Source organism: Rhinoderma darwinii, chromosome 4, assembly GCF_050947455.1.
Source record: "Rhinoderma darwinii isolate aRhiDar2 chromosome 4, aRhiDar2.hap1, whole genome shotgun sequence".
Taxonomy (NCBI): domain Eukaryota; kingdom Metazoa; phylum Chordata; class Amphibia; order Anura; family Rhinodermatidae; genus Rhinoderma; species Rhinoderma darwinii.
Window position 1 is genome coordinate 4845970 of NC_134690.1, and position 16152 is coordinate 4862121.

Consider the following 16152-nt stretch of genomic DNA (forward strand, 5'->3'; position numbering starts at 1 on the left):
CTCAATTCGTTTCTGCATGGCTTGCGGGTTGCAGAACAATCAATATCCAAGTTTCTGTAGTGTAGTGGTTATCACGTTCGCCTCACGCGCGAAAGGTCCCCTGTTCGAGACAGGGCAGAAACATGCAATTTTTTTTGTTGGCGCTAATTGGCTGGATTATATTTCTCAATTCGTTTCTGCATGGCTTGCGGGTTGTGGGTTGCGGAACAATCAATATCCAAGTTTCTGTAGTGTAGTGGTTATCACGTTTGCCTCACACGCGAAAGGTCCCCTGTTCGAAACTGGGCAGAAACAAGGAACTATGTCTTCCTTTTAACACAAAGAAATCCTTTAAATTTGTCAAACTTTGGTTTCTGCAATGGTGGGTTTTTGTATCAAGGGGTAGTTTCTGTAGTGTAGTGGTTATCACGTTCGCCTAACACGCGAAAGGTCCCCTGTTCGAGACAGGGCAAAAACATGCAATTTTTTTTGTTGGCGCTAATTGGCTGGATTATATTTCTCAATTCGTTTCTGCATGGCTTGCGGGTTGCAGAACAATCAATATCCAAGTTTCTGTAGTGTAGTGGTTATCACGTTCGCCTCACACGCGAAAGGTCCCCTGTTCGAAACTGGACAGAAACAAGGAACTGTGTCTTCCTTTTGACACAAAGAAAGCCTTTAAATTTGTCAAACTTTGGTTTCTGCAATGGTGGGTTTTTGTATCAAGGGGAAGTTTCTGTAGTGTAGTGGTTATCACGTTCGCCTAACACGCGAAAGGTCCCCTGTTCGAGACAGGGCAAAAACATGCAATTTTTTTTGTTGGCGCTAATTGGCTGGATTATATTTCTCAATTCGTTTCTGCATGGCTTGCGGGTTGTGGGTTGCGGAACAATCAATATCCAAGTTTCTGTAGTGTAGTGGTTATCACGTTCGCCTCACGCGCGAAAGGTCCCCTGTTCGAGACAGGGCAGAAACATGCAATTTTTTTTGTTGGCGCTAATTGGCTGGATTATATTTCTCAATTCGTTTCTGCATGGCTTGCGGGTTGCAGAACAATCAATATCCAAGTTTCTGTAGTGTAGTGGTTATCACGTTTGCCTCACACGCGAAAGGTCCCCTGTTCGAAACTGGGCAGAAACAAGGAACTATGTCTTCCTTTTAACACAAAGAAATCCTTTAAATTTGTCAAACTTTGGTTTCTGCAATGGTGGGTTTTTGTATCAAGGGGTAGTTTCTGTAGTGTAGTGGTTATCACGTTCGCCTAACACGCGAAAGGTCCCCTGTTCGAGACAGGGCAAAAACATGCAATTTTTTTTGTTGGCGCTAATTGGCTGGATTATATTTCTCAATTCGTTTCTGCATGGCTTGCGGGTTGCAGAACAATCAATATCCAAGTTTCTGTAGTGTAGTGGTTATCACGTTCGCCTCACACGCGAAAGGTCCCCTGTTCGAAACTGGACAGAAACAAGGAACTGTGTCTTCCTTTTAACACAAAGAAAGCCTTTAAATTTGTCAAACTTTGGTTTCTGCAATGGTGGGTTTTTGTATCAAGGGGAAGTTTCTGTAGTGTAGTGGTTATCACGTTCACCTAACACGCGAAAGGTCCCCTGTTTGAGACAGGGCAAAAACATGCAATTTTTTTTGTTGGCGCTAATTGGCTGGATTATATTTCTCAATTCGTTTCTGCATGGCTTGCGGGTTGTGGGTTGCGGAACAATCAATATCCAAGTTTCTGTAGTGTAGTGGTTATCACGTTCGCCTCACACGCGAAAGGTCCCCTGTTCGAAACTGGGCAGAAACAAGGAACTATGTCTTCCTTTTAACACAAAGAAATCCTTTAAATTTGTCAAACTTTGGTTTCTGCAATGGTGGGTTTTTGTATCAAGGGGTAGTTTCTGTAGTGTAGTGGTTATCACGTTCGCCTAACACGCGAAAGGTCCCCTGTTCGAGACAGGGCAAAACATGCAATTTTTTTTGTTGCCGCTAATTGGCTGGATTATATTTCTCAATTCGTTTCTGCATGGCTTGCGGGTTGCAGAACAATCAATATCCAAGTTTCTGTAGTGTAGTGGTTATCACGTTTGCCTCACACGCGAAAGGTCCCCTGTTCGAAACTGGGCAGAAACAAGGAACTATGTCTTCCTTTTAACACAAAGAAATCCTTTAAATTTGTCAAACTTTGGTTTCTGCAATGGTGGGTTTTTGTATCAAGGGGTAGTTTCTGTAGTGTAGTGGTTATCACGTTCGCCTAACACGCGAAAGGTCCCCTGTTCGAGACAGGGCAAAAACATGCAATTTTTTTTGTTGGCGCTAATTGGCTGGATTATATTTCTCAATTCGTTTCTGCATGGCTTGCGGGTTGCAGAACAATCAATATCCAAGTTTCTGTAGTGTAGTGGTTATCACGTTCGCCTCACACGCGAAAGGTCCCCTGTTCGAAACTGGACAGAAACAAGGAACTGTGTCTTCCTTTTAACACAAAGAAAGCCTTTAAATTTGTCAAACTTTGGTTTCTGCAATGGTGGGTTTTTGTATCAAGGGGAAGTTTCTGTAGTGTAGTGGTTATCACGTTCACCTAACACGCGAAAGGTCCCCTGTTTGAGACAGGGCAAAAACATGCAATTTTTTTTGTTGGCGCTAATTGGCTGGATTATATTTCTCAATTCGTTTCTGCATGGCTTGCGGGTTGTGGGTTGCGGAACAATCAATATCCAAGTTTCTGTAGTGTAGTGGTTATCACGTTCGCCTCACACGCGAAAGGTCCCCTGTTCGAAACTGGGCAGAAACAAGGAACTATGTCTTCCTTTTAACACAAAGAAATCCTTTAAATTTGTCAAACTTTGGTTTCTGCAATGGTGGGTTTTTGTATCAAGGGGTAGTTTCTGTAGTGTAGTGGTTATCACGTTCGCCTAACACGCGAAAGGTCCCCTGTTCGAGACAGGGCAAAACATGCAATTTTTTTTGTTGCCGCTAATTGGCTGGATTATATTTCTCAATTCGTTTCTGCATGGCTTGCGGGTTGCAGAACAATCAATATCCAAGTTTCTGTAGTGTAGTGGTTATCACGTTCGCCTCACACGCGAAAGGTCCCCTGTTCGAAACTGGGCAGAAACAAGGAACTGTGTCTTCCTTTTAACACAAAGAAAGCCTTTAAATTTGTCAAACTTTGGTTTCTGCAATGGTGGGTTTTTGTATCAAGGGGAAGTTTCTGTAGTGTAGTGGTTATCACGTTCGCCTAACACGCGAAAGGTCCCCTGTTCGAGACAGGGCAAAAACATGCAATTTTTGTTGGCGCTAAGTGGCTGGATTATATTTCTCAATTCGTTTCTGCATGGCTTGCGGGTTGTGGGTTGCGGAACAATCAATATCCAAGTTTCTGTAGTGTAGTGGTTATCACGTTCGCCTCACGCGCGAAAGGTCCCCTGTTCGAGACAGGGCAAAACATGCAATTTTTTTTGTTGCCGCTAATTGGCTGGATTATATTTCTCAATTCGTTTCTGCATGGCTTGCGGGTTGCAGAACAATCAATATCCAAGTTTCTGTAGTGTAGTGGTTATCACGTTCGCCTCACACGCGAAAGGTCCCCTGTTCGAAACTGGGCAGAAACAAGGAACTGTGTCTTCCTTTTAACACAAAGAAAGCCTTTAAATTTGTCAAACTTTGGTTTCTGCAATGGTGGGTTTTTGTATCAAGGGGAAGTTTCTGTAGTGTAGTGGTTATCACGTTCGCCTAACACGCGAAAGGTCCCCTGTTCGAGACAGGGCAAAAACATGCAATTTTTTTTGTTGGCGCTAATTGGCTGGATTATATTTCTCAATTCGTTTCTGCATGGCTTGCGGGTTGTGGGTTGCGGAACAATCAATATCCAAGTTTCTGTAGTGTAGTGGTTATCACGTTCGCCTCACACGCGAAAGGTCCCCTGTTCGAAACTGGGCAGAAACAAGGAACTATGTCTTCCTTTTAACACAAAGAAATCCTTTAAATTTGTCAAACTTTGGTTTCTGCAATGGTGGGTTTTTGTATCAAGGGGTAGTTTCTGTAGTGTAGTGGTTATCACGTTCGCCTAACACGCGAAAGGTCCCCTGTTCGAGACAGGGCAAAAACATGCAATTTTTTTTGTTGGCGCTAATTGGCTGGATTATATTTCTCAATTCGTTTCTGCATGGCTTGCGGGTTGCAGAACAATCAATATCCAAGTTTCTGTAGTGTAGTGGTTATCACGTTCGCCTCACACGCGAAAGGTCCCCTGTTCGAAACTGGACAGAAACAAGGAACTGTGTCTTCCTTTTAACACAAAGAAAGCCTTTAAATTTGTCAAACTTTGGTTTCTGCAATGGTGGGTTTTTGTATCAAGGGGAAGTTTCTGTAGTGTAGTGGTTATCACGTTCACCTAACACGCGAAAGGTCCCCTGTTCGAGACAGGGCAAAAACATGCAATTTTTTTTGTTGGCGCTAATTGGCTGGATTATATTTCTCAATTCGTTTCTGCATGGCTTGCGGGTTGTGGGTTGCGGAACAATCAATATCCAAGTTTCTGTAGTGTAGTGGTTATCACGTTCGCCTCACACGCGAAAGGTCCCCTGTTCGAAACTGGGCAGAAACAAGGAACTATGTCTTCCTTTTAACACAAAGAAATCCTTTAAATTTGTCAAACTTTGGTTTCTGCAATGGTGGGTTTTTGTATCAAGGGGTAGTTTCTGTAGTGTAGTGGTTATCACGTTCGCCTAACACGCGAAAGGTCCCCTGTTCGAGACAGGGCAAAACATGCAATTTTTTTTGTTGCCGCTAATTGGCTGGATTATATTTCTCAATTCGTTTCTGCATGGCTTGCGGGTTGCAGAACAATCAATATCCAAGTTTCTGTAGTGTAGTGGTTATCACGTTCGCCTCACACGCGAAAGGTCCCCTGTTCGAAACTGGGCAGAAACAAGGAACTGTGTCTTCCTTTTAACACAAAGAAAGCCTTTAAATTTGTCAAACTTTGGTTTCTGCAATGGTGGGTTTTTGTATCAAGGGGAAGTTTCTGTAGTGTAGTGGTTATCACGTTCGCCTAACACGCGAAAGGTCCCCTGTTCGAGACAGGGCAAAAACATGCAATTTTTTTTGTTGCCGCTAATTGGCTGGATTATATTTCTCAATTCGTTTCTGCATGGCTTGCGGGTTGTGGGTTGCGGAACAATCAATATCCAAGTTTCTGTAGTGTAGTGGTTATCACGTTCGCCTCACACGCGAAAGGTCCCCTGTTCGAAACTGGGCAGAAACAAGGAACTATGTCTTCCTTTTAACACAAAGAAATCCTTTAAATTTGTCAAACTTTGGTTTCTGCAATGGTGGGTTTTTGTATCAAGGGGTAGTTTCTGTAGTGTAGTGGTTATCACGTTCGCCTAACACGCGAAAGGTCCCCTGTTCGAGACAGGGCAAAAACATGCAATTTTTTTTGTTGGCGCTAATTGGCTGGATTATATTTCTCAATTCGTTTCTGCATGGCTTGCGGGTTGCAGAACAATCAATATCCAAGTTTCTGTAGTGTAGTGGTTATCACGTTCGCCTCACACGCGAAAGGTCCCCTGTTCGAAACTGGACAGAAACAAGGAACTGTGTCTTCCTTTTAACACAAAGAAAGCCTTTAAATTTGTCAAACTTTGGTTTCTGCAATGGTGGGTTTTTGTATCAAGGGGAAGTTTCTGTAGTGTAGTGGTTATCACGTTCGCCTAACACGCGAAAGGTCCCCTGTTCGAGACAGGGCAAAAACATGCAATTTTTTTTGTTGGCGCTAATTGGCTGGATTATATTTCTCAATTCGTTTCTGCATGGCTTGCGGGTTGTGGGTTGCGGAACAATCAATATCCAAGTTTCTGTAGTGTAGTGGTTATCACGTTCGCCTCACACGCGAAAGGTCCCCTGTTCGAAACTGGGCAGAAACAAGGAACTATGTCTTCCTTTTAACACAAAGAAATCCTTTAAATTTGTCAAACTTTGGTTTCTGCAATGGTGGGTTTTTGTATCAAGGGGTAGTTTCTGTAGTGTAGTGGTTATCACGTTCGCCTAACACGCGAAAGGTCCCCTGTTCGAGACAGGGCAAAACATGCAATTTTTTTTGTTGCCGCTAATTGGCTGGATTATATTTCTCAATTCGTTTCTGCATGGCTTGCGGGTTGCAGAACAATCAATATCCAAGTTTCTGTAGTGTAGTGGTTATCACGTTCGCCTCACACGCGAAAGGTCCCCTGTTCGAAACTGGGCAGAAACAAGGAACTGTGTCTTCCTTTTAACACAAAGAAAGCCTTTAAATTTGTCAAACTTTGGTTTCTGCAATGGTGGGTTTTTGTATCAAGGGGAAGTTTCTGTAGTGTAGTGGTTATCACGTTCGCCTAACACGCGAAAGGTCCCCTGTTCGAGACAGGGCAAAAACATGCAATTTTTTTTGTTGCCGCTAATTGGCTGGATTATATTTCTCAATTCGTTTCTGCATGGCTTGCGGGTTGTGGGTTGCGGAACAATCAATATCCAAGTTTCTGTAGTGTAGTGGTTATCACGTTCGCCTCACACGCGAAAGGTCCCCTGTTCGAAACTGGGCAGAAACAAGGAACTATGTCTTCCTTTTAACACAAAGAAATCCTTTAAATTTGTCAAACTTTGGTTTCTGCAATGGTGGGTTTTTGTATCAAGGGGTAGTTTCTGTAGTGTAGTGGTTATCACGTTCGCCTAACACGCGAAAGGTCCCCTGTTCGAGACAGGGCAAAAACATGCAATTTTTTTTGTTGGCGCTAATTGGCTGGATTATATTTCTCAATTCGTTTCTGCATGGCTTGCGGGTTGCAGAACAATCAATATCCAAGTTTCTGTAGTGTAGTGGTTATCACGTTCGCCTCACACGCGAAAGGTCCCCTGTTCGAAACTGGACAGAAACAAGGAACTGTGTCTTCCTTTTAACACAAAGAAAGCCTTTAAATTTGTCAAACTTTGGTTTCTGCAATGGTGGGTTTTTGTATCAAGGGGAAGTTTCTGTAGTGTAGTGGTTATCACGTTCGCCTAACACGCGAAAGGTCCCCTGTTCGAGACAGGGCAAAAACATGCAATTTTTTTTGTTGGCGCTAATTGGCTGGATTATATTTCTCAATTCGTTTCTGCATGGCTTGCGGGTTGTGGGTTGCAGAACAATCAATATCCAAGTTTCTGTAGTGTAGTGGTTATCACGTTCGCCTCACACGCGAAAGGTCCCCTGTTCGAAACTGGACAGAAACAAGGAACTGTGTCTTCCTTTTAACACAAAGAAAGCCTTTAAATTTGTCAAACTTTGGTTTCTGCAATGGTGGGTTTTTGTATCAAGGGGAAGTTTCTGTAGTGTAGTGGTTATCACGTTCGCCTAACACGCGAAAGGTCCCCTGTTCGAGACAGGGCAAAAACATGCAATTTTTTTTGTTGGCGCTAATTGGCTGGATTATATTTCTCAATTCGTTTCTGCATGGCTTGTGGGTTGTGGGTTGTGGGTTGCGGAACAATCAATATCCAAGTTTCTGTAGTGTAGTGGTTATCACGTTCGCCTCACACGCGAAAGGTCCCCTGTTCGAAACTGGGCAGAAACAAGGAACTATGTCTTCCTTTTAACACAAAGAAATCCTTTAAATTTGTCAAACTTTGGTTTCTGCAATGGTGGGTTTTTGTATCAAGGGGTAGTTTCTGTAGTGTAGTGGTTATCACGTTCGCCTAACACGCGAAAGGTCCCCTGTTCGAGACAGCGCAAAAACATGCAATTTTTTTTGTTGCCGCTAATTGGCTGGATTATATTTCTCAATTCGTTTCTGCATGGCTTGCGGGTTGCAGAACAATCAATATCCAAGTTTCTGTAGTGTAGTGGTTATCACGTTCGCCTCACATGCGAAAGGTCCCCTGTTCGAAACTGGGCAGAAACAAGGAACTGTGTCTTCCTTTTAACACAAAGAAAGCCTTTAAATTTGTCAAACTTTGGTTTCTGCAATGGTGGGTTTTTGTATCAAGGGGAAGTTTCTGTAGTGTAGTGGTTATCACGTTCGCCTAACACGTGAAAGGTCCCCTGTTCGAGACAGGGCAAAAACATGCAATTTTTTTTGTTGCCGCTAATTGGCTGGATTATATTTCTCAATTCGTTTCTGCATGGCTTGCGGGTTGAGGGTTGCGGAACAATCAATATCCAAGTTTCTGTAGTGTAGTGGTTATCACGTTCGCCTCACACGCGAAAGGTCCCCTGTTCGAAACTGGGCAGAAACAAGGAACTATGTCTTCCTTTTAACACAAAGAAATCCTTTAAATTTGTCAAACTTTGGTTTCTGCAATGGTGGGTTTTTGTATCAAGGGGTAGTTTCTGTAGTGTAGTGGTTATCACGTTCGCCTAACACGCGAAAGGTCCCCTGTTCGAGACAGGGCAAAAACATGCAATTTTTTTTGTTGCCGCTAATTGGCTGGATTATATTTCTCAATTCGTTTCTGCATGGCTTGCGGGTTGAGGGTTGCGGAACAATCAATATCCAAGTTTCTGTAGTGTAGTGGTTATCACGTTCGCCTCACACGCGAAAGGTCCCCTGTTCGAAACTGGGCAGAAACAAGGAACTATGTCTTCCTTTTAACACAAAGAAATCCTTTAAATTTGTCAAACTTTGGTTTCTGCAATGGTGGGTTTTTGTATCAAGGGGTAGTTTCTGTAGTGTAGTGGTTATCACGTTCGCCTAACACGCGAAAGGTCCCCTGTTCGAGACAGGGCAAAAACATGCAATTTTTTTTGTTGCCGCTAATTGGCTGGATTATATTTCTCAATTCGTTTCTGCATGGCTTGCGGGTTGCAGAACAATCAATATCCAAGTTTCTGTAGTGTAGTGGTTATCACGTTCGCCTCACACGCGAAAGGTCCCCTGTTCGAAACTGGACAGAAACAAGGAACTGTGTCTTCCTTTTAACACAAAGAAAGCCTTTAAATTTGTCAAACTTTGGTTTCTGCAATGGTGGGTTTTTGTATCAAGGGGAAGTTTCTGTAGTGTAGTGGTTATCACGTTCGCCTAACACGCGAAAGGTCCCCTGTTCGAAACTGGACAGAAACAAGGAACTGTGTCTTCCTTTTAACACAAAGAAAGCCTTTAAATTTGTCAAACTTTGGTTTCTGCAATGGTGGGTTTTTGTATCAAGGGGAAGTTTCTGTAGTGTAGTGGTTATCACGTTCGCCTCACACGCGAAAGGTCCCCTGTTCGAAACTGGGCAGAAACAAGGAACTATGTCTTCCTTTTAACACAAAGAAATCCTTTAAATTTGTCAAACTTTGGTTTCTGCAATGGTGGGTTTTTGTATCAAGGGGTAGTTTCTGTAGTGTAGTGGTTATCACGTTCGCCTAACACGCGAAAGGTCCCCTGTTCGAGACAGGGCAAAAACATGCAATTTTTTTTGTTGGCGCTAATTGGCTGGATTATATTTCTCAATTCGTTTCTGCATGGCTTGCGGGTTGTGGGTTGCGGAACAATCAATATCCAAGTTTCTGTAGTGTAGTGGTTATCACGTTCGCCTCACACGTGAAAGGTCCCCTGTTCGAAACTGGGCAGAAACAAGGAACTATGTCTTCCTTTTAACACAAAGAAATCCTTTAAATTTGTCAAACTTTGGTTTCTGCAATGGTGGGTTTTTGTATCAAGGGGTAGTTTCTGTAGTGTAGTGGTTATCACGTTCGCCTAACACGTGAAAGGTCCCCTGTTCGAGACAGGGCAAAAACATGCAATTTTTTTTGTTGCCGCTAATTGGCTGGATTATATTTCTCAATTCGTTTCTGCATGGCTTGCGGGTTGAGGGTTGCGGAACAATCAATATCCAAGTTTCTGTAGTGTAGTGGTTATCACGTTCGCCTCACACGCGAAAGGTCCCCTGTTCGAAACTGGGCAGAAACAAGGAACTATGTCTTCCTTTTAACACAAAGAAATCCTTTAAATTTGTCAAACTTTGGTTTCTGCAATGGTGGGTTTTTGTATCAAGGGGTAGTTTCTGTAGTGTAGTGGTTATCACGTTCGCCTAACACGCGAAAGGTCCCCTGTTCGAGACAGGGCAAAAACATGCAATTTTTTTTGTTGCCGCTAATTGGCTGGATTATATTTCTCAATTCGTTTCTGCATGGCTTGCGGGTTGCAGAACAATCAATATCCAAGTTTCTGTAGTGTAGTGGTTATCACGTTCGCCTCACACGCGAAAGGTCCCCTGTTCGAAACTGGACAGAAACAAGGAACTGTGTCTTCCTTTTAACACAAAGAAAGCCTTTAAATTTGTCAAACTTTGGTTTCTGCAATGGTGGGTTTTTGTATCAAGGGGAAGTTTCTGTAGTGTAGTGGTTATCACGTTCGCCTAACACGCGAAAGGTCCCCTGTTCGAGACAGGGCAAAAACATGCAATTTTTTTTGTTGGCGCTAATTGGCTGGATTATATTTCTCAATTCGTTTCTGCATGGCTTGCGGGTTGTGGGTTGCGGAACAATCAATATCCAAGTTTCTGTAGTGTAGTGGTTATCACGTTCGCCTCACACGCGAAAGGTCCCCTGTTCGAAACTGGGCAGAAACAAGGAACTATGTCTTCCTTTTAACACAAAGAAATCCTTTAAATTTGTCAAACTTTGGTTTCTGCAATGGTGGGTTTTTGTATCAAGGGGTAGTTTCTGTAGTGTAGTGGTTATCACGTTCGCCTAACACGCGAAAGGTCCCCTGTTCGAGACAGGGCAAAAACATGCAATTTTTTTTGTTGCCGCTAATTGGCTGGATTATATTTCTCAATTCGTTTCTGCATGGCTTGCGGGTTGCAGAACAATCAATATCCAAGTTTCTGTAGTGTAGTGGTTATCACGTTCGCCTCACACGCGAAAGGTCCCCTGTTCGAAACTGGACAGAAACAAGGAACTGTGTCTTCCTTTTAACACAAAGAAAGCCTTTAAATTTGTCAAACTTTGGTTTCTGCAATGGTGGGTTTTTGTATCAAGGGGAAGTTTCTGTAGTGTAGTGGTTATCACGTTCGCCTAACACGCGAAAGGTCCCCTGTTCGAGACAGGGCAAAAACATGCAATTTTTTTTGTTGCCGCTAATTGGCTGGATTATATTTCTCAATTCGTTTCTGCATGGCTTGCGGGTTGCAGAACAATCAATATCCAAGTTTCTGTAGTGTAGTGGTTATCACGTTCGCCTCACACGCGAAAGGTCCCCTGTTCGAAACTGGACAGAAACAAGGAACTGTGTCTTCCTTTTAACACAAAGAAAGCCTTTAAATTTGTCAAACTTTGGTTTCTGCAATGGTGGGTTTTTGTATCAAGGGGAAGTTTCTGTAGTGTAGTGGTTATCACGTTCGCCTAACACGCGAAAGGTCCCCTGTTCGAGACAGCGCAAAAACATGCAATTTTTTTTGTTGCCGCTAATTGGCTGGATTATATTTCTCAATTCGTTTCTGCATGGCTTGCGGGTTGCGGAACAATCAATATCCAAGTTTCTGTAGTGTAGTGGTTATCACGTTCGCCTCACACGCGAAAGGTCCCCTGTTCGAAACTGGGCAGAAACAAGGAACTATGTCTTCCTTTTAACACAAAGAAATCCTTTAAATTTGTCAAACTTTGGTTTCTGCAATGGTGGGTTTTTGTATCAAGGGGTAGTTTCTGTAGTGTAGTGGTTATCACGTTCGCCTAACACGCGAAAGGTCCCCTGTTCGAGACAGGGCAAAAACATGCAATTTTTTTTGTTGCCGCTAATTGGCTGGATTATATTTCTCAATTCGTTTCTGCATGGCTTGCGGGTTGCAGAACAATCAATATCCAAGTTTCTGTAGTGTAGTGGTTATCACGTTCGCCTCACACGCGAAAGGTCCCCTGTTCGAAACTGGACAGAAACAAGGAACTGTGTCTTCCTTTTAACACAAAGAAAGCCTTTAAATTTGTCAAACTTTGGTTTCTGCAATGGTGGGTTTTTGTATCAAGGGGAAGTTTCTGTAGTGTAGTGGTTATCACGTTCGCCTAACACGCGAAAGGTCCCCTGTTCGAGACAGGGCAAAAACATGCAATTTTTTTTGTTGCCGCTAATTGGCTGGATTATATTTCTCAATTCGTTTCTGCATGGCTTGCGGGTTGCAGAACAATCAATATCCAAGTTTCTGTAGTGTAGTGGTTATCACGTTCGCCTCACACGCGAAAGGTCCCCTGTTCGAAACTGGACAGAAACAAGGAACTGTGTCTTCCTTTTAACACAAAGAAAGCCTTTAAATTTGTCAAACTTTGGTTTCTGCAATGGTGGGTTTTTGTATCAAGGGGAAGTTTCTGTAGTGTAGTGGTTATCACGTTCGCCTAACACGCGAAAGGTCCCCTGTTCGAGACAGCGCAAAAACATGCAATTTTTTTTGTTGCCGCTAATTGGCTGGATTATATTTCTCAATTCGTTTCTGCATGGCTTGCGGGTTGCAGAACAATCAATATCCAAGTTTCTGTAGTGTAGTGGTTATCACGTTCGCCTCACATGCGAAAGGTCCCCTGTTCGAAACTGGGCAGAAACAAGGAACTGTGTCTTCCTTTTAACACAAAGAAAGCCTTTAAATTTGTCAAACTTTGGTTTCTGCAATGGTGGGTTTTTGTATCAAGGGGAAGTTTCTGTAGTGTAGTGGTTATCACGTTCGCCTAACACGCGAAAGGTCCCCTGTTCGAGACAGGGCAAAAACATGCAATTTTTTTTGTTGGCGCTAATTGGCTGGATTATATTTCTCAATTCGTTTCTGCATGGCTTGCGGGTTGTGGGTTGCGGAACAATCAATATCCAAGTTTCTGTAGTGTAGTGGTTATCACGTTCGCCTCACACGTGAAAGGTCCCCTGTTCGAAACTGGGCAGAAACAAGGAACTATGTCTTCCTTTTAACACAAAGAAATCCTTTAAATTTGTCAAACTTTGGTTTCTGCAATGGTGGGTTTTTGTATCAAGGGGTAGTTTCTGTAGTGTAGTGGTTATCACGTTCGCCTAACACGTGAAAGGTCCCCTGTTCGAGACAGGGCAAAAACATGCAATTTTTTTTGTTGCCGCTAATTGGCTGGATTATATTTCTCAATTCGTTTCTGCATGGCTTGCGGGTTGTGGGTTGCGGAACAATCAATATCCAAGTTTCTGTAGTGTAGTGGTTATCACGTTCGCCTCACACGCGAAAGGTCCCCTGTTCGAAACTGGGCAGAAACAAGGAACTAAGTCTTCCTTTTAACACAAAGAAATCCTTTAAATTTGTCAAACTTTGGTTTCTGCAATGGTGGGTTTTTGTATCAAGGGGTAGTTTCTGTAGTGTAGTGGTTATCACGTTCGCCTAACACGCGAAAGGTCCCCTGTTCGAGACAGGGCAAAAACATGCAATTTTTTTTGTTGCCGCTAATTGGCTGGATTATATTTCTCAATTCGTTTCTGCATGGCTTGCGGGTTGCAGAACAATCAATATCCAAGTTTCTGTAGTGTAGTGGTTATCACGTTCGCCTCACACGCGAAAGGTCCCCTGTTCGAAACTGGACAGAAACAAGGAACTGTGTCTTCCTTTTAACACAAAGAAAGCCTTTAAATTTGTCAAACTTTGGTTTCTGCAATGGTGGGTTTTTGTATCAAGGGGAAGTTTCTGTAGTGTAGTGGTTATCACGTTCGCCTAACACGCGAAAGGTCCCCTGTTCGAGACAGGGCAAAAACATGCAATTTTTTTTGTTGGCGCTAATTGGCTGGATTATATTTCTCAATTCGTTTCTGCATGGCTTGCGGGTTGTGGGTTGCGGAACAATCAATATCCAAGTTTCTGTAGTGTAGTGGTTATCACGTTCGCCTCACACGCGAAAGGTCCCCTGTTCGAAACTGGGCAGAAACAAGGAACTATGTCTTCCTTTTAACACAAAGAAATCCTTTAAATTTGTCAAACTTTGGTTTCTGCAATGGTGGGTTTTTGTATCAAGGGGTAGTTTCTGTAGTGTAGTGGTTATCACGTTCGCCTAACACGCGAAAGGTCCCCTGTTCGAGACAGGGCAAAAACATGCAATTTTTTTTGTTGCCGCTAATTGGCTGGATTATATTTCTCAATTCGTTTCTGCATGGCTTGCGGGTTGCAGAACAATCAATATCCAAGTTTCTGTAGTGTAGTGGTTATCACGTTCGCCTCACACGCGAAAGGTCCCCTGTTCGAAACTGGACAGAAACAAGGAACTGTGTCTTCCTTTTAACACAAAGAAAGCCTTTAAATTTGTCAAACTTTGGTTTCTGCAATGGTGGGTTTTTGTATCAAGGGGAAGTTTCTGTAGTGTAGTGGTTATCACGTTCGCCTAACACGCGAAAGGTCCCCTGTTCGAGACAGGGCAAAAACATGCAATTTTTTTTGTTGGCGCTAATTGGCTGGATTATATTTCTCAATTCGTTTCTGCATGGCTTGCGGGTTGTGGGTTGCGGAACAATCAATATCCAAGTTTCTGTAGTGTAGTGGTTATCACGTTCGCCTCACACGCGAAAGGTCCCCTGTTCGAAACTGGGCAGAAACAAGGAACTATGTCTTCCTTTTAACACAAAGAAATCCTTTAAATTTGTCAAACTTTGGTTTCTGCAATGGTGGGTTTTTGTATCAAGGGGTAGTTTCTGTAGTGTAGTGGTTATCACGTTCGCCTAACACGCGAAAGGTCCCCTGTTCGAGACAGGGCAAAAACATGCAATTTTTTTTGTTGGCGCTAATTGGCTGGATTATATTTCTCAATTCGTTTCTGCATGGCTTGCGGGTTGTGGGTCAATCAATATCCAAGTTTCTGTAGTGTAGTGGTTATCACGTTCGCCTCACATGCGAAAGGTCCCCTGTTCGAAACTGGGCAGAAACAAGGAACTGTGTCTTCCTTTTAACACAAAGAAAGCCTTTAAATTTGTCAAACTTTGGTTTCTGCAATGGTGGGTTTTTGTATCAAGGGGAAGTTTCTGTAGTGTAGTGGTTATCACGTTCGCCTAACACGCGAAAGGTCCCCTGTTCGAGACAGGGCAAAAACATGCAATTTTTTTTGTTGGCGCTAATTGGCTGGATTATATTTCTCAATTCGTTTCTGCATGGCTTGCGGGTTGTGGGTTGCGGAACAATCAATATCCAAGTTTCTGTAGTGTAGTGGTTATCACGTTCGCCTCACACGTGAAAGGTCCCCTGTTCGAAACTGGGCAGAAACAAGGAACTATGTCTTCCTTTTAACACAAAGAAATCCTTTAAATTTGTCAAACTTTGGTTTCTGCAATGGTGGGTTTTTGTATCAAGGGGTAGTTTCTGTAGTGTAGTGGTTATCACGTTCGCCTAACACGTGAAAGGTCCCCTGTTCGAGACAGGGCAAAAACATGCAATTTTTTTTGTTGCCGCTAATTGGCTGGATTATATTTCTCAATTCGTTTCTGCATGGCTTGCGGGTTGTGGGTTGCGGAACAATCAATATCCAAGTTTCTGTAGTGTAGTGGTTATCACGTTCGCCTCACACGCGAAAGGTCCCCTGTTCGAAACTGGGCAGAAACAAGGAACTAAGTCTTCCTTTTAACACAAAGAAATCCTTTAAATTTGTCAAACTTTGGTTTCTGCAATGGTGGGTTTTTGTATCAAGGGGTAGTTTCTGTAGTGTAGTGGTTATCACGTTCGCCTAACACGCGAAAGGTCCCCTGTTCGAGACAGGGCAAAAACATGCAATTTTTTTTGTTGCCGCTAATTGGCTGGATTATATTTCTCAATTCGTTTCTGCATGGCTTGCGGGTTGCAGAACAATCAATATCCAAGTTTCTGTAGTGTAGTGGTTATCACGTTCGCCTCACACGCGAAAGGTCCCCTGTTCGAAACTGGACAGAAACAAGGAACTGTGTCTTCCTTTTAACACAAAGAAAGCCTTTAAATTTGTCAAACTTTGGTTTCTGCAATGGTGGGTTTTTGTATCAAGGGGAAGTTTCTGTAGTGTAGTGGTTATCACGTTCGCCTAACACGCGAAAGGTCCCCTGTTCGAGACAGGGCAAAAACATGCAATTTTTTTTGTTGGCGCTAATTGGCTGGATTATATTTCTCAATTCGTTTCTGCATGGCTTGCGGGTTGTGGGTTGCGGAACAATCAATATCCAAGTTTCTGTAGTGTAGTGGTTATCACGTTCGCCTCACACGCGAAAGGTCCCCTGTTCGAAACTGGGCAGAAACAAG

The 16152-nt window shown here is 43.0% G+C and overlaps 25 non-coding genes across 25 annotated transcripts; all 25 read left to right on the forward strand.

The window, feature by feature from the left end:
- The first annotated feature begins 50 nt into the window (after positions 1 to 50).
- On the forward strand, positions 51 to 123 carry TRNAV-CAC (transfer RNA valine (anticodon CAC)). Its single transcript has one exon. It is a non-coding gene; the product is annotated as a tRNA-Val (tRNA).
- A 759-nt stretch (positions 124 to 882) lies between these two features.
- On the forward strand, positions 883 to 955 carry TRNAV-CAC (transfer RNA valine (anticodon CAC)). Its single transcript has one exon. It is a non-coding gene; the product is annotated as a tRNA-Val (tRNA).
- Positions 956 to 1707: 752 nt separating this feature from the next.
- On the forward strand, positions 1708 to 1780 carry TRNAV-CAC (transfer RNA valine (anticodon CAC)). Its single transcript has one exon. It is a non-coding gene; the product is annotated as a tRNA-Val (tRNA).
- Positions 1781 to 2694: 914 nt separating this feature from the next.
- Positions 2695 to 2767, forward strand: TRNAV-CAC (transfer RNA valine (anticodon CAC)). Its single transcript has one exon. It is a non-coding gene; the product is annotated as a tRNA-Val (tRNA).
- Positions 2768 to 3020: 253 nt separating this feature from the next.
- Positions 3021 to 3093, forward strand: TRNAV-CAC (transfer RNA valine (anticodon CAC)). Its single transcript has one exon. It is a non-coding gene; the product is annotated as a tRNA-Val (tRNA).
- Positions 3094 to 3514: 421 nt separating this feature from the next.
- TRNAV-CAC (transfer RNA valine (anticodon CAC)) lies at positions 3515 to 3587 on the forward strand. Its single transcript has one exon. It is a non-coding gene; the product is annotated as a tRNA-Val (tRNA).
- Positions 3588 to 3848: 261 nt separating this feature from the next.
- Positions 3849 to 3921, forward strand: TRNAV-CAC (transfer RNA valine (anticodon CAC)). The gene has a single exon. It is a non-coding gene; the product is annotated as a tRNA-Val (tRNA).
- A 588-nt stretch (positions 3922 to 4509) lies between these two features.
- Positions 4510 to 4582, forward strand: TRNAV-CAC (transfer RNA valine (anticodon CAC)). Its single transcript has one exon. It is a non-coding gene; the product is annotated as a tRNA-Val (tRNA).
- Positions 4583 to 4835: 253 nt separating this feature from the next.
- On the forward strand, positions 4836 to 4908 carry TRNAV-CAC (transfer RNA valine (anticodon CAC)). The gene has a single exon. It is a non-coding gene; the product is annotated as a tRNA-Val (tRNA).
- Positions 4909 to 5169: 261 nt separating this feature from the next.
- Positions 5170 to 5242, forward strand: TRNAV-CAC (transfer RNA valine (anticodon CAC)). The gene has a single exon. It is a non-coding gene; the product is annotated as a tRNA-Val (tRNA).
- A 588-nt stretch (positions 5243 to 5830) lies between these two features.
- Positions 5831 to 5903, forward strand: TRNAV-CAC (transfer RNA valine (anticodon CAC)). Its single transcript has one exon. It is a non-coding gene; the product is annotated as a tRNA-Val (tRNA).
- Positions 5904 to 6156: 253 nt separating this feature from the next.
- TRNAV-CAC (transfer RNA valine (anticodon CAC)) lies at positions 6157 to 6229 on the forward strand. The gene has a single exon. It is a non-coding gene; the product is annotated as a tRNA-Val (tRNA).
- Positions 6230 to 6490: 261 nt separating this feature from the next.
- Positions 6491 to 6563, forward strand: TRNAV-CAC (transfer RNA valine (anticodon CAC)). Its single transcript has one exon. It is a non-coding gene; the product is annotated as a tRNA-Val (tRNA).
- Positions 6564 to 7492: 929 nt separating this feature from the next.
- On the forward strand, positions 7493 to 7565 carry TRNAV-CAC (transfer RNA valine (anticodon CAC)). Its single transcript has one exon. It is a non-coding gene; the product is annotated as a tRNA-Val (tRNA).
- A 588-nt stretch (positions 7566 to 8153) lies between these two features.
- TRNAV-CAC (transfer RNA valine (anticodon CAC)) lies at positions 8154 to 8226 on the forward strand. The gene has a single exon. It is a non-coding gene; the product is annotated as a tRNA-Val (tRNA).
- A 261-nt stretch (positions 8227 to 8487) lies between these two features.
- On the forward strand, positions 8488 to 8560 carry TRNAV-CAC (transfer RNA valine (anticodon CAC)). The gene has a single exon. It is a non-coding gene; the product is annotated as a tRNA-Val (tRNA).
- A 580-nt stretch (positions 8561 to 9140) lies between these two features.
- TRNAV-CAC (transfer RNA valine (anticodon CAC)) lies at positions 9141 to 9213 on the forward strand. The gene has a single exon. It is a non-coding gene; the product is annotated as a tRNA-Val (tRNA).
- Positions 9214 to 9808: 595 nt separating this feature from the next.
- On the forward strand, positions 9809 to 9881 carry TRNAV-CAC (transfer RNA valine (anticodon CAC)). The gene has a single exon. It is a non-coding gene; the product is annotated as a tRNA-Val (tRNA).
- A 588-nt stretch (positions 9882 to 10469) lies between these two features.
- Positions 10470 to 10542, forward strand: TRNAV-CAC (transfer RNA valine (anticodon CAC)). Its single transcript has one exon. It is a non-coding gene; the product is annotated as a tRNA-Val (tRNA).
- A 908-nt stretch (positions 10543 to 11450) lies between these two features.
- On the forward strand, positions 11451 to 11523 carry TRNAV-CAC (transfer RNA valine (anticodon CAC)). The gene has a single exon. It is a non-coding gene; the product is annotated as a tRNA-Val (tRNA).
- Positions 11524 to 13099: 1576 nt separating this feature from the next.
- On the forward strand, positions 13100 to 13172 carry TRNAV-CAC (transfer RNA valine (anticodon CAC)). Its single transcript has one exon. It is a non-coding gene; the product is annotated as a tRNA-Val (tRNA).
- Positions 13173 to 13760: 588 nt separating this feature from the next.
- On the forward strand, positions 13761 to 13833 carry TRNAV-CAC (transfer RNA valine (anticodon CAC)). Its single transcript has one exon. It is a non-coding gene; the product is annotated as a tRNA-Val (tRNA).
- Positions 13834 to 14421: 588 nt separating this feature from the next.
- On the forward strand, positions 14422 to 14494 carry TRNAV-CAC (transfer RNA valine (anticodon CAC)). Its single transcript has one exon. It is a non-coding gene; the product is annotated as a tRNA-Val (tRNA).
- A 922-nt stretch (positions 14495 to 15416) lies between these two features.
- On the forward strand, positions 15417 to 15489 carry TRNAV-CAC (transfer RNA valine (anticodon CAC)). Its single transcript has one exon. It is a non-coding gene; the product is annotated as a tRNA-Val (tRNA).
- Positions 15490 to 16077: 588 nt separating this feature from the next.
- On the forward strand, positions 16078 to 16150 carry TRNAV-CAC (transfer RNA valine (anticodon CAC)). The gene has a single exon. It is a non-coding gene; the product is annotated as a tRNA-Val (tRNA).
- The last annotated feature ends 2 nt before the right edge of the window (positions 16151 to 16152 follow it).